Raw genomic sequence first — 14548 nt, 5'->3', positions numbered from 1 at the left:
GAGAGGGCTAGCTCCTCGAACCGTTACTGGCTAACTCCTTGGGGGAGATGGGGGTGGTTCATAAAGAGAGGCTGTAAACCTCTCAGGAGTACTGGTTCCCTCCCAGGGGTTCTTAGTGATCCAAAGGAATTCTTTCTAAGGACAGAATTTCAGACAGAATGACAGTGAAAAATTTAGGGGGCTGGATGGGCTTTTCCAGCACTCCACAAAGAACGCTGTACTGCAGGGGTCCCCAGACTCTGGGATTTAAGGCCTGATGATCTGAGGTGGAGCTGATGTAGTAATACTGGAAATAAAGTGTCCAGTGAAGGTAATGCACATGAGTCATCCCATCCACCCCTACCCCCACCTCCATGCGTGGAATCATTGTCTTCCAGGAAACTGGTCCTTGGTGCTAAAAAGGTTGAGGACTGCTGCACTGGACTCATCAGTTCTGATTATTTGTGATGACAGCCCTGTCCACTGATCCAGCATGCCCCCATTTCCTTTTCCAGCAATCTTTGTCTTTAGTTCCATTCCAGGAACATCAAAAGAATTATAGAAATCTTAAATTGTCACTTTTCTGTACCTTAAGTTTGGTGACACTCTGGTAGGAAATCCGTGGAAGTTTTTTGGGAATAAACATGATCTTTGGACTTCATGTGAGTTGTTTTTCCTGCTCACAGAACAGCATTCACTCTTTTAAGTTATTTTTCTTGATTCTGTACTTCACTACTTTTTAGACAGAAGTCTTTTTAAGAATCTAATGATAACTGTGCACCTTTTCCTCTGAAAGTCATACATATAAACAACATTTTGCCTGGGCTCTGTCACCTTTTTTAAAAAAATGTAAGACTTAGAGATGGGCCACTGATAGGAAAGCCAATACGAGAATTTATTAAATAGAATTTACCGAGTGCTTGCCACGTGCCAAACACAGCCCAGATGCTTCAGAAGCATTATCCAGTGCAATCCTCTAACAGCTCCACAAGGAGAACGTCATTCTCTATCCCTTTACAGCCGGGAAACTGAAGCTCAGAGTGGAAGAAATCACACACACCTGTGAACTAGGTTCAGCCCTGCACTGACTTTGCAAATCATTTCCCCCATCCTAGAGCTGTTTCCAGAAAGTGAAGGTGTTAGTCGCAGTTCGTGTGGTACTCTTTGCAACCCTATGGGCTGTAGCCTACTAGGCTTCTCTGTCCATGGACCTCTCCAGGCAAGAATACTGGAGTAGTCATTCTCTAACTCCAGGAGATCTTCCCAACCCAGGGATTGAGCTTCCAGAACCAGAGGTTGAACCCAGGTTTCCTGCGTTGCAGGCAGATTCTTTATTGTCTGAGCCATTAGGGAAGTCCTCGGGCTCTCTGGAATGCAGACCCAAAAGGAGGAGCTTGTCAAGCATCAGCAGAAGCTGGGAGACCGCAAAGGAACCCAGCTTCAGTTAAGAACTCCTGGATAAGACAACTCCAGAGGGCTGCTTCCGAGAGAAGCAGTGGAATATAAAAGCCCAAACTGTCCCGTTATGATTTTGCTGATAATTAGTCTTAGGAACGTAAATATGATCATACCCTCAGGCAAGACTAGTCTTTCTTTTAAAGCCAGTGCGTGCACTCTGTAATGAAATAATGCAGGTGGGTTACAAAGACATGCGTGATTATAATTAAGAGTCATGTCAACAGGATAAATCTCTTTGGGAGAATGCCTGAAAATAAGCAGAATCAGGGGACTGCTTTGTTTATTTCAGTTGTTACAGTCGATCAGATGGGGAATACTTTGTAACTTATTTAATGATTAATCTGAGTTAAATCCATCAGTGGTCATAGATTAACTCAAGGATGACAGGTCTGCAGAAGTTGGCATTTATGTCACTTTTTATAATTAAATAGGTTATTGGACCCACCTCATGGTATAACTTGCACACTGTAAAAGACAAAGTCATCGATCACCGGGTCAACTTTGAAGAAAAAAATTTTTTAATGTTGATAAATATGATAAAGATTGGATTCAAAGTCTGTTTTGTAAGAAGATGTCAGAAAACACTTTCCTGAAAAATATTGTAACCAGAAAAAGTGACCCCCTCTTCTCTGTTTCTGCCTGACAATCTGTGCCGGCCTCCATCATAATGTTTATTACACAGTACTATAAATATGAACTATAATCACCTTTGTTAGACCAGGAGAGCTTCTGAAAGCAGAGGATTTCCTTGATCACGGTAGTAAGTTCAGAATCAAGTGCCCAGTAGGTTTGCAGAAATATTTGTTGAAAGAAAAAGGAAGGAGTGAGATAAAGTTTACATTAATGGAGACATTTTTCTGTTTACAGTTTGTTTTACACTAATGGAGACATTTTTCTGTTTACAGTTTGTTTTATTAAGCTTGTTACAACTCAGATGATTGATTTTAGGGTATGGACTTGTTCCTCATACATGTCCTCATTACGGATAGACTATCTGGGTTTATGTTATCGATAAAAGGATTGTAATTGTCAAAGTAATATATTGTACTTAATAAGGAATCTCCTTTGTTTATGAAAGTGTGGAAAGAGCGGTTAGAGGTCACAGGAGAAAGAAGGAAGTGTGCGTCAGATCTCTGTTAACACACACCACTCTTCCATTCTTTTTGGACCTTTGTCTATACTCTGAGACTTGTAAAGACACCTGAGCCCCAGACATTTGCCCTGACATTTCAGTAGATTAGCCTTGAAGTTACTGGCAATAACCCGTCTGTCCTGAAATATCAGACAATGTAAATTAGATACTAGCCTTGCCTAGTTGTAAATATGCATGGATGGTAAGATTGTATAGATAGCGAAATGAGGGTAGAATCTAAAATTCAGAGGTCTGAACTGAGACCTCAGCAGCATCACTTTCCACCTGGGTCACCTGGGGAAGTCTCTCAATCTCTAGAGTCAATTCCTTATCTAGATATGAGCATCATCTTACCGTACTATCTAGCTTCCAAAGTTTTGAGTATCAAATGAGAACATTTTTGTGAATGTACTTTTGAAACTTTAAAATGTAAATTATTAAGATACTATTTATTGGGGACAACACAATAAAAACATTAACAGCTTGGAAATTAAAATTTATGGACAAAAAGTGTGAAAGTCCAAGAATGTTTAGGACTCTGACTTATCTCCCCAGACGTGGTCTGTTTCTCCTCCAGGGACAGAATCCCCAAGCAGGTTGTTAGTCTTGATGTTTCTCTGTGGTGTGCAGGCCCCAGAAGGTAGTTCACTTAATATAAAGTTTATTCCTATGTACTGTCAATAATTACCTTGCAGTTCTGATCATAATAATGGCTGCTGTTTACTGAACCCTTCCTAAGTGTCAGGCACTCTACATATTTTTGCATAGGAGATAATAACTATTCTCTTCCCTCGTTTAGTGAAGTGAAGTTGCTCAGTCATGTCCGACTCTTTGCAACCCCATGAACTGTAGCCCACCAGGCTCCTCCATCCATGGAATTTTCCAGGCAAGAGTACTGGAGTGGGTTGCCATTTCCTTCTCCAGGGGATCTTCCTGACTCAGGGATTGAACCCAGGTCTCCCGCATTGTGGGCAGACACTTTACTGTCTGAGTCACCTGACTCATTTAAAACTTTTCACTTTCCTAAGTGTCAGGCACTCTACATATATTCTCATATGAGATAATAACCGTTCTCTTCCTTCATTTCACTTCCCTGGTGGCTCAGATGGTAAAGCATCTGCCTACAGTGCGGGTTCAACCCCTGGGTTGGGAAGATCCCCTGGAGAAGGCAATGGCAACCCACTCCAGTATTCTTGCCTGGAAAATCCCATGGACAGAGGAGCCTGGTAGACTACAGTCCATGGAGTCACAAAGAGTCAGACACGACTGAGCGACTTCACTTTCCCTCACTTTACTAATAAGAAAATTTAGCAGTAGAATGGAACTCTTAACAGCAAAACCCCAAGCTTTTAGCCACTGCTTAGCTACTCAACCTCAGCTGAAGAATTGGGAACCTTAAGAGCTAGTTCCCTTACATTTCTGTTTTCCATTTTTTAATTAAAATGATGTTGCCCTCCAAAGACTTTTATGAGAAAAACTCAATTATAGGTTCTTTAAAGGGCTTCCCTTGTGGCTCAGCTGGTAAAGAATCCACCTGCAATGCGGGAGACCTGGGTTCGATCCCTGGGTTGAGAAGATCCCCTGAGGAAGGTAAAGGGTACTCACTCCAGTATTCTGGCCTAGAGAATTTCATGGGCTGTATAGTCCATGGGATCGCAAAGAGTCTGAGCGACTTTCACTTTTCACATTCACTTAAGATATCTAGGGCTTCTTCCCTCGTGACTCAGACAGTAAAGAATCTGCCTGCAGTGCAGGAGACTCAGGATCAATCCCTGGGCCGGGAAGATCTCCTGGAAAAGAGAATGGCTATCCACTCCAGTATTCTTGCCTGGAGAATCCCATGGACAGAGAAACCTGGCGAGCTGCAGTCCATGGAGTCACAGAGTCGAACACAACTGAGTAACTAACACTTAAGACATCCAATTGAAAGCGCTAGGGGGGGAAAAAACTGAAGAAGTATAAGGGTTTTGTTTTATTTAATATATTTCAGGGTCAGTCTAAATTTAATAAAGAACATAAGTCTTTCCAGACGTGGGTCATATTCAGTCCATACTTTCCCTGAATTCTCTAACCTCATGGGTGTGAAGGTCTGATTTTAAAGAGAAAAGGAAAGAAAACATTTGGAGAAAGCAGTGTGACCACCGCTTTGGGACAGAGGCTGATTCTGAATTGTGTGTGTGTGTGGTGGTGGTGATTTTTTTTAAATAACACTGGTTTATAACGTCCACGTTTCACGAGTAAAACAACATTGTATTTCTCACTACCTCTCCTATTACCTGCTCACCGCCAAAAATTGGTGAACTGTATTTTGGGATCCTATATATGGACATGTAACTTCCATTGATCTTCTCTAATAGTCAGCCTTTTCTTCTCTTCCCCGAAGAACAGCAGGATCTGGGAATTCCCTGGAGGTCCAGTCATTAGGACTTCTTGCTCTTAAGTGTTCAAGGGCCCAGGTTCAGTTCCTGGTCAGGGAACTAAGATCCCACAAGCTGCATGGCACAGCCCAAAAAAACAAAACAAAACAAAAAACCCGAAACAGTAGAATCACTCAACTCATTCAACAGCTGTTTACTTAATAAATGCTTGAGCACTTGCTGTAAACTAGGTGTCCTGCGTGACAGCTCACCTACTCTTCACGCTGGCCCTCCGAGGAGGTGCTCTTTTTAGCCCTCTCTCTAGATGATTAGACCAAAGCACAGAGTTAGACACTTGCAGAGAACACACAGCTGATAAGTAGCAAAGCCAACTCGGAAGCTGTGGTGCTGCGCTGTTTTAACAAGGCCAAAAGTCCGGAAAAGACAGACACTGAGTAAGGTAGTTACAGATACGATAAATGGTATTTAGAGATGGTGAAGTGCTATAGATTAGCGGGGGGGGGGGGGGGGGGGGGTCCCTTCTAAAGACGCAGGTGTTCAAATTTGAAGTTACTGATGATACTCGCACCTATTCTGTCTCTTTTATGGCCAGAAATATTCAAATGAAGGAAAGCTGCAGAAAATCCTCAAGATGCTTGGGAAATAAAATACTTACACTTACTTAATTTCTGTATGCTTTTTGAGCTAAGCACAGCATTCCCTTTCTTTCTTTCTTTTTTTTTAATTGAAAATGTTCCTTAAAAGGACTAGTCTATCTCCTTACTTCTCACGGTAAACACATTTTAAGTTTTATAGTTCAGGTCGCGTAATGCTTCATCAGTACTAGCTGTTGAAGTCTAGGATGTGCAGGTTTATAACAGGGAGGGAAGTCAGTCTTTGGCCATGGTTTTTAACCTGATACCACCTGGCCTGTAGCCAGTCCAGCCCAGAGAATAATTTCTTCCCTAGAGGTTTAAGGATAAGGGCATTCAGAGAACCATCTACCATGCCTAATTAAAATAATCATTTGAAAGATGGATTATAGCATGCTCTTGTTTGCTTCCAAAGCTTCTGCCCAGTTAATTGCAAGTTGTGGTCATCAGTCGAGTAAATGCCATCATTTTTTCAGCGTGTATCTGCCGACGCCCTGCTGTGTGCTAGCCTCGGCCTCTCTCTCCCCTCTCTACCTGTTTTCGTCTTTCTCTCTATAGGATGCTACCCTCACTTCGGTTGTTTCTCTTCCTTTCTCCATTTTTCTTATTTACCTTTTCTTCTATTGTTTCCTTCCCTTCTGTGTCTCCTAAAATCCCAGTTGATTGAAAAACAGTTATATAAAATTTTGATTAATTGAAGACGTACTTACATTCTGCCCTTTTATCTGCCCTTTGCTTGTTTCCACCTTGAGTTCTTATTTAGCAGATCTTTCAAAGACCCTGTTTCAAAACAATATAAGGGAAGAGAAACTGGGACTGTGGAAAATATAGCCTTATTTGAAAAGTTGGAAGAAAGAGCCAGTGTCTTATTTAACTTACGATTTCCTCTTCCTCAGATAGATGAATATGATGTGGAACAGGAATGGGTCTTATGGCCCATGGACCAAATCTGGCTGACCACCTGCTTTTGTCAGCCCCCCAAGCTGAGGATAGTTTTTATACTTATACATTTTTTAAAATAGAGGAAGATCTGAAAGTGATATGGAGCTCAGATTCCAGTGTTCATAAGTTACACTTGCCTGGGACACAGCCGTCTTCTTCACATGTGTGTAGTCTGCGGCTTCTTTTGCGTAGTAGTCAGTGGTTGTAACAGACTTTACGGTCAATAAAGCCTTGTGTTTATTCTCTGGCCGTTTACAGGAAAAGTTTGCCACACCTTGACTTTGAATCTCCAGTGAGGCCAAAAAAGAACACCTGTATGCTGAATAAATATGCTTTTAAGAAAAACTCAAAAAATCCCAAGACCTTTCATTTTGACCTACTGTTACCCCTTAAAACTTGCTGTTAGAACCAGATAACATGTTTTTGAGACTAAATTAGCCAGGCTATCTTTCATGACCCAAGCAACACTGTTCTTGGCAATTTCTGGTATGAAGTATTTCAGGTATTCCTGCATTCTGGGAAGGAGGAAGGAAAACATCACGCTTTCCGCGTTCTCTCTCTCTCTCTCTCTTTTAGTTGCTAAGTCATGTCCGACTCTTGCAACCCCATGGACTGGAGCCTGCCAGGCTCCTCTGTCCGTGGGATTCTCCAGGCAAGAATCCTGGAGTGGGGTGCCATTGCCTTCTCCAGCTTTCAGTGTTGGTATTTTAATATTTGCGGCCACACCGCTTCTTCCTGTGTGAGTAATATGTATGACTTTGTCAGATTTTCAGATACACCAGAAGGTACTTGCTTGAAGAGGAAATCCAGTATCTTTTGAACTTTAGAGCAGAGTCACAATAGTGAACAGAATTGATCATTTCACATAATTTCTAGTGGCGACAAATTTAATCAGCCTCAAGGAAATTGGCTGATATGGGATCATGGTCAACGTGCAGTGCTCTGATATTATGCATGTTATGGTCTTGAAAAGATTGTTTTGCTGCTTGTCTGGAAGCCAACCCAACAACAACGACTCTACAAGTCGGTTTTGTTCTTTTTATTCCCTCATTTGTTTCATGGTTTTGTTTTTTTTTCTTTTGTCTCTTCCCCCAAAAAAGTCTTTTTCTTTAGTACTTTGGTACTCTGAGAGGAATATTTTATACCTACTTTACAGATTTTTATAAATATGAGAAGTACTGTATATAAGAATTTAGCTTGTGGCTGACATGTAATAGGCAGTCAATAAATGGTTATTATTAGTATTCATAAAAGACACTTCCAGAATGAGAGAAATTTAAGAATTGTGTAATTTCATCTTTTCAGCAAAATTAGTTTACACAATGAGGATGTATAGAAGCTTTACTACAAGTATCTTCAAAACAACTGAGTTTCTAGTGGAGAAAACTGGACACAACCTAAATGTTCATCATATGAAACAATGGAATAGTGTAGTAATAAAGGATATTTAATTGCATCCTTTTAATAATAAATGATATTTATTTAATAATAAAGGATACTAATAAAGGATAAATAATAATAAAGGATATTTCATAATATCCTTTAATAAGAAAGGATACTAAAGGATATTAACAATATAGGATATTAATAATAATAAAAGATATTTCCTGATATGAAAAGATGTCCACAGTATAGAGGAGGAAAACAGATTTTAAATTATTACATATACAACTATATAATTTTGGGGAAAAAGGACAAAAATTTACAGGACATATATATAGCAAGGCAGAAAATAATCACCATCTAGAGATAATGAAAGTATACATCACTTTTCCTTCCTCTATTCTGAACTATAAGTTTAATATAGTGACAATACCTTGCTTTTAAAATAAAGTAAGATTCTTTTTAAATGTGTGCAAGTTTCTTGGAAGAAAGCCCAATTGGAATGCTCAATAAAAAAATGTTAATGTATGGGCTTATATCTATTTTCAGAACCTTGCTTGGTCAAAAATTTATTCTAATACAGTTTTCAGGAAAGAGTTTGATAGTAAAAGAAAAAAAAATACTCTAAACCAGGGCGAAGTAGTGTTTACAACCAGTTATCCTGGGGTCCCTGACGTTTACGATTGTTCCTACCCAGCAATATCAACAGGTATATCAACGAAGATATCTCAGAAATACCTGTTACTCGTTATTTGTCTTTTAACCTCATAAAGGTAGGAGGCAGGATCCAGACCTCAAGGTAATGAATGGGAATCTTGGAGGAAATGAATTTCCTACAATTTGGGGGGAGTAACTGAGGATTTCTTTTCCCCTTGACTAGTAGTAACTGTAGATGAGTAAGGGTTCAATTACAGCCTGGTGGAGTTTAAACCTCACCTTTCTAAGGAATGTGATTTTATGCATCTTTTAAAGCTATAACCAGGTGAGGAAGAGTTTCAGGGTGAAACAGTGCTGATTCACCAGTGTGTATGCTCAGATTATTTCTAGCTGAGCTTTCGAAAAGTGAAAGACCAAGCCCAGTTTTCTGAAAATCCACTTAATTTCTTCTTCCTCTTGATTGGCAGTCAAATCCCCTGTACTCACCTGGTATTAATAATTCATTCATAAATGAGCTTCTTGAGGGTCTTTGACTCTCCAGGCCTAGCCAGTCAGGCACAAAGTGAGGGGAAAGTTGAGTAGTTTCAGAGGTTTTTATCAAGAAGGGAAAAGGTGCCTGCTGCTAAGTGCTGCTAAGTCGCTTCAGTCATGTCCGACTCTGTGCGAGCCCATAGACGGCAGCCCACCAGGCTCCCCCATCCCTGGGATTCTCCAGGCAAGAACACTGGAGTGGGTTGCCATTTCCTCCTCCAATGCATGAAAGTGAAAGCGAAGTCGCTCAGTTGTGTCCAACTCTTCACGACCCCATGGACTGCAGGCTACCAGGCTCCTCCGTCCATGGGATTTTCCAGGCAAGAGTACTGGAGTGGGGTGCCATCGCCTTCTCCGATTTTTTTCCCCATTATTTGTGGTGGAAATTGAACACTTGAATAAAATAGGAGTTCAGTTCAGTCGCTCAGTCGTGTCCAACTCTTCGCGACCCCATGAATCGCAGCACACTAGGCCTCCCTCTCCATCACCAACTCCCAGAGTTCACTCAGATTCACGTCCATCGAGTCTGTGATGCCATCCAGCCATCTCATCCTCTGTCATCCCCTTCTCCTCCTACCCCCAATCCCTCCCAGCATCAGAGTCTTTTCCAATGAGTCAGCTCTTCTCATGAGGTGGCCAAAGTACTGGAGTTTCAGCTTTAGCATCATTCCTTCCAAAGAAATCCCAGGGTTGATCTCCTTCAGAATGGACTGATTGGATCTCCTTGCAGTCCAAGGGACTCTCAAGAGTCTTCTCCAACACCACACTTCAAAAGCATCAATTCTTCGGCGCTCAGCCTTCTTCACAGTCCAACTCTCACATCCATACATGACCACAGGAAAAACCATAGCCTTGACTAGACGGACTGCCGGGGTCCAGCCCCGGTGGATCCAGGGTGATTTGAAGGTAGGGGGACGGCGTGTCTTTGGAAAAATACATATTTAATTACAGATATATAGAGAGATTAGAGTAGGAAGATTAGTGGAGAAAAGAGGCTGAATCCAGATGGGAATTCAGCCAGAAAAACGGGAGCAAGAAAGAAGCGACGGGGGAATCAGTCTTTCCGGAAACTGATCCCATTTTCTTTATTTTTAGGTTTGCTTATATACCTTTTGTTACACATAGGGATGAATACAGAGTCACTTGGGGGTCAGCAGTCCTGACCTTTATCAAAATCAGGTGCTTCACATAAATGTAAGAAAAAGGTCTTAGGAATATTACATCATCTTCTGGCCATGAGTGAGACCTGCTGACATTTTATGATCCTTTTTTCCTAATAACCAAAAAACTTATTTCTTCCAAGGGTGTTTTTTCTTAAAGCAGGCACCACCCTCCAAATAAAGTTACATTCCTATAGGGTGAGGGTGTAGTGAGTTGCAATCAAGAAAGGAATTTATTTAACCCAAGGTTAACATGATTAATCTTAAAGGTTAATACTTATTTCTCCTATATGCTAGTTATATTCATTATAAGGGCAGGAGACATGGAGATTTAGCAGCAAACATCAGCCCAACAAATGAAAATCCTTTCACCAATGCTCCCCTTAAGATCTATTTAGTCTTAAGATAGTGATAAAGTTACGTTTTTACATAGCAAGGACACTGATTTATAACAAAGCACAGTGATCTATTACAAAAGAGAAAATCCATTAACTCAAAAAGTCTAGTATTGCTAACCTTAAAAACTACTATATTTCCTTTTCCATAGTCCAAATACATTGATTAATATATTCCCAGGTGCCTAAGGATATGGAGGCCTGGCGGCAATCATTGACTCAACAAGAAGAAAAAGCCCTATGCTAATTAAGACTCTCAAAATACTCCGAAACTCTCTGTGCTGTTTATGGTTGAGAGGTAGTCAACAATCATGTGGCAGGAGTATGGATAATGCTGTCACACAAGCTAGTCTGTCAGCAGAGAGGTTTGACCTGAGACACCCTTGTCCCACCCAGGGTAGGGAATTAGTAGTGATTATTGACACAACAAATGAAAAACCCTTCACCAATATAATTCCTAACCAACACACTATACTAATAATTTCTAACTCCCCAAAAGAATTTGCCTTTAGTAAGTCTAAAACATCTCGTGCCTCTCAGGTCGGGAGGCTGTAAACAATCACATGTGGCCGGACGAACCTATACAGGCGGGCTAGATAACCTTCAGAGGGGTCCGTAAGCTGAAACACTCTTGTCACGCCCAGGAATTTTTATTGCCTTGGAGCGGCACGTTTACTCCTTCTCCGAGAGAAACGGTTATGGGGGAGAGCCCCCCGTAAAGTCAGAGGTGTAGGTGAGAGCATAAAACAGACTCTGGTTTTGGGGTTAGATGCTCGGGAACGGCGTTTCCTGAGGCTTGATCACGCCTTTGCGTATGCCAAGCCTCCTTCCTCATGACCTTTGCCATGGGCGGAGTTCCTCACGCTGGCCCCCGGCAACAGACCTTAGTCGGCAAAGTAATGTCTCTGCTTTTGAATATACTATCTAGGTTGGTCATCACTTTTCTTCCAAGGAGTAAGTGTCTTTTAATTTCATGGCTGCAGTCACTGTCTGCAGTGATTTTGGAGCCCCCAAAAATAAAGTCTGACACTGTTTCTACTGTTTCCCCATCTATTTCCCATGAAGTGATGGGACCGGATGCCATGATCTTCGTTTTCTGAATGTTGAGCTTTAAGCCAACTTTTTCGCTCTCCTCTTTCACTTTCATCAAGAGGCTTTTTAGCTCCTCTTCACTTTCTGCCATAAGGGTGGTGTCACCTGCATATCTGAGGTTATTGATATTACTCCTGGCAATAAAATAGGAGAGTGACAGAAAACTCATGTGTTTGTTGAGCACTGCCTCAATCCTGGGAGGCCAGTCTGATTAATTCAAGACATAAAGGTTCAGAGAGGTAAAGATCACACAAGTAAGAAGTCACAGAGCTAAAGCTAGAAATTCATCTTACAAGGGATATAAATGCACAAAGAAATTATACATCCAGCAGGTAAGCTAAGAAGTATTTTGTATCCTCTCTCTGGGAGATAACTGTGCTAGACATTGAAAATATAAACATAAAAAAGAAACAGCCCTGCCTTCAGGGAGTTTATCGTCTAGGATGTTGAGGACACGGAGCTTTGCCTGGAGTAAGGGAGTCTTGGAGCCGTGTTTGAGAAAGTACCAGACGCTGTCAGATAAGTTTTTGTGGCCCACCTATTCCTTGTTTGGAATTCCTTTCACTTTGGAAACCTAGGCTTGAGCCTGGAAATGAGCCTTGAGGCTGTCTTTTGCTATAAATAGGCACAACTGGAATTAAGAGGACCTTCTCTGTAAGGATATCAGATTTCATTCTCGGAACTCCTACCACGCTTTTCCAGTTCAGAGTTTGTCTTGAGGAAGTGCTCCAAACACAACAGCTTCTTTAATAAGGATTTTTAAATTATTATTATTCAGAGGCAAAAGGTCAAAGAGTGAGTTGATATATAACATGGGCTTCGGAGCGAGATGACCTATATTTGAAGCCCAAGTCCTCCATTGTGTGTGGCCTCAGCAAAAATGTTTCTTCGGTGACTTCATTGGTATGGTAAAGTGGAATTAAAAACACCTAACTTCCCAGGGACTTTGTACGGAGTAAATGAGATATGTGTCTAAAGTAATTCAACATAGTGCAGGAAGTATAACAAGCCGCCTAAAAAGGCTGCTGTGATTCGCACCTGTTATGACAGCGCCTGACCGGACTTCTCTCCACAAGTGGCGTGTGGCCTTGCTTGAAATTTCTCACTGAATGCGTCCATGCCCCTCAAAGAGATAACTTAGAAGCCTCCAGGGTTAACTTAGATCACTTGTAGAACATTTACCTCACACTATGACACGGGATAAGAAAACTGCAAAGTCACATATAACCAAAGGACTCATGTAGAGACTTGCCTGGCCTTCTTATGACTCCACGCTTCCACTGCAGCAGGCACGGGCTTGATCCCTGGTTGGGAAGATCCCACATGGCATGGTCCAGACCAGACCAGAGTACTCCTGTGTATTTCTCATCCTTCATCTCAGGTTGTGGAGCACTTGACCTGGGTGCCCATGTGTGTCTATCTTTTCTCTGGGCTCCCAGCCATCATCTGCTGCCTTCTTGGCCTCCTGTTTATTCGGAACCTCTTCTCACTGCCATCTAAATCGCTCCTCTGATCTAAGGAATCACCCATGCCTGGCCTACCTGTTCCTCTCTGGCCCCCTCCCTCCCTCTCATCATTAAAATGGCTCCTGGAAAGACCAGCCTTCCATGCTTGAAAAGAACAGGGATCTATCCCTGAGCCTATTCAGGCCCTCTGTCCCCCACAAAAAGGAAAGCAAGAACCAGGAAGACCTCAGATACAGAGAGCAGGAAGCAGCTCAGGAAGAGAAGGGGGATTTCCAGGATGGCAGTGAGCGGCAAGCAGAGGGAGAGCGAGAATCGGAGCAGACACGGCTCCGAGCTGCTTCCTCAGCAGGTGAAATGGGTGGAATACCTGAGCCTGCGGAAAGGAGGTGTAGACAGCTGAAGAAAGTTGAATCGTTAAGTACACCGAAAACTAAGCGAAAGAAAAAGAGGACAGTGACTCCAGGAAAAAAAAAAATCAGTAAATTGTATGCGTGAAGAACAACTTAGGCCTCACTGCATGGCTTAGCTCTGAATCATATTTGCATATTTGTGAAATATAAAATTTGATATTTTTATGCAATCCCAAGGATAGGTGTCTTTATGTGGTGGGGGAGGGGTAGGAAGTCAATAGATGAAGCTTAAAACTGTAAAAGCAATAACAAAACTAGTGTGTTCTTTAGAAACAGGTAAGTCGTATACCACAACACACAGCTGAGAGAGCACTTGCCTTGGAAGAAATCGAAGAGGTGAGCAGAGCACTGCCCTCTCTCTTGCACTCATCTTGTGGAACTATTTGACTTTTTTAACTTTGTGCAAGTGTAATTGATAAAAATTCCTTGACCCCTTGTAGCTCAATTGGTGAAGAATCTGCCTGCAATGCAGGAGACCCGGGTTTGATTCCTGGGTTGGGAAGATCCCCTAGAGAAGTAAATGGCAAACCATTCCAGTATTCTTGCCTGGAGAATCCCATGGACAGAGGAGCCTGGCAGACTATACAGTCCATGGGGTTGTAAGAGTTGGACATGACTTGGCAACTAAACCACAAATTGATAAAAATAAAACTGACACAGAAAAAGCACAAATGTGTAGCAGCAAAGCCCGAAAAGGAAGCTGAAAGAGCAATACCTAGAAGGGAGGGAAACAGGTTGCAAATGTTATTTACTTTGAAAAACGTGCATGCACAAAAAGGGCTTGGAAGAATATTTATCAACTTGGAATCGAGCAATTTCTCCCTCCTTTTCTGTACTTTTCTAAACTATTTGGAGTGGGACATGTATTAATATTAGGAGTGGGACATGTATTAATATTATCTTTGTGATCAGACAAAAAGCTATTTCAGGAAA

At 41.7% G+C, this 14548-nt stretch overlaps 1 protein-coding gene across 1 annotated transcript in view; it reads left to right on the top strand.

Annotated features, from left to right (window-relative positions):
- STOM (stomatin) overlaps positions 1–14548 on the top strand; it is a 34700-nt gene that overhangs the window by 1002 nt on the left and 19150 nt on the right. The gene's annotated exons all lie outside the window — the stretch shown is intronic.

This window comes from Budorcas taxicolor, chromosome 8 (assembly GCF_023091745.1).
Source record: "Budorcas taxicolor isolate Tak-1 chromosome 8, Takin1.1, whole genome shotgun sequence".
NCBI classification, from domain to species: domain Eukaryota; kingdom Metazoa; phylum Chordata; class Mammalia; order Artiodactyla; family Bovidae; genus Budorcas; species Budorcas taxicolor.
Note: the sequence above shows the minus strand (reverse complement) of the source record. Positions and strands in the feature narration are given on the sequence as shown.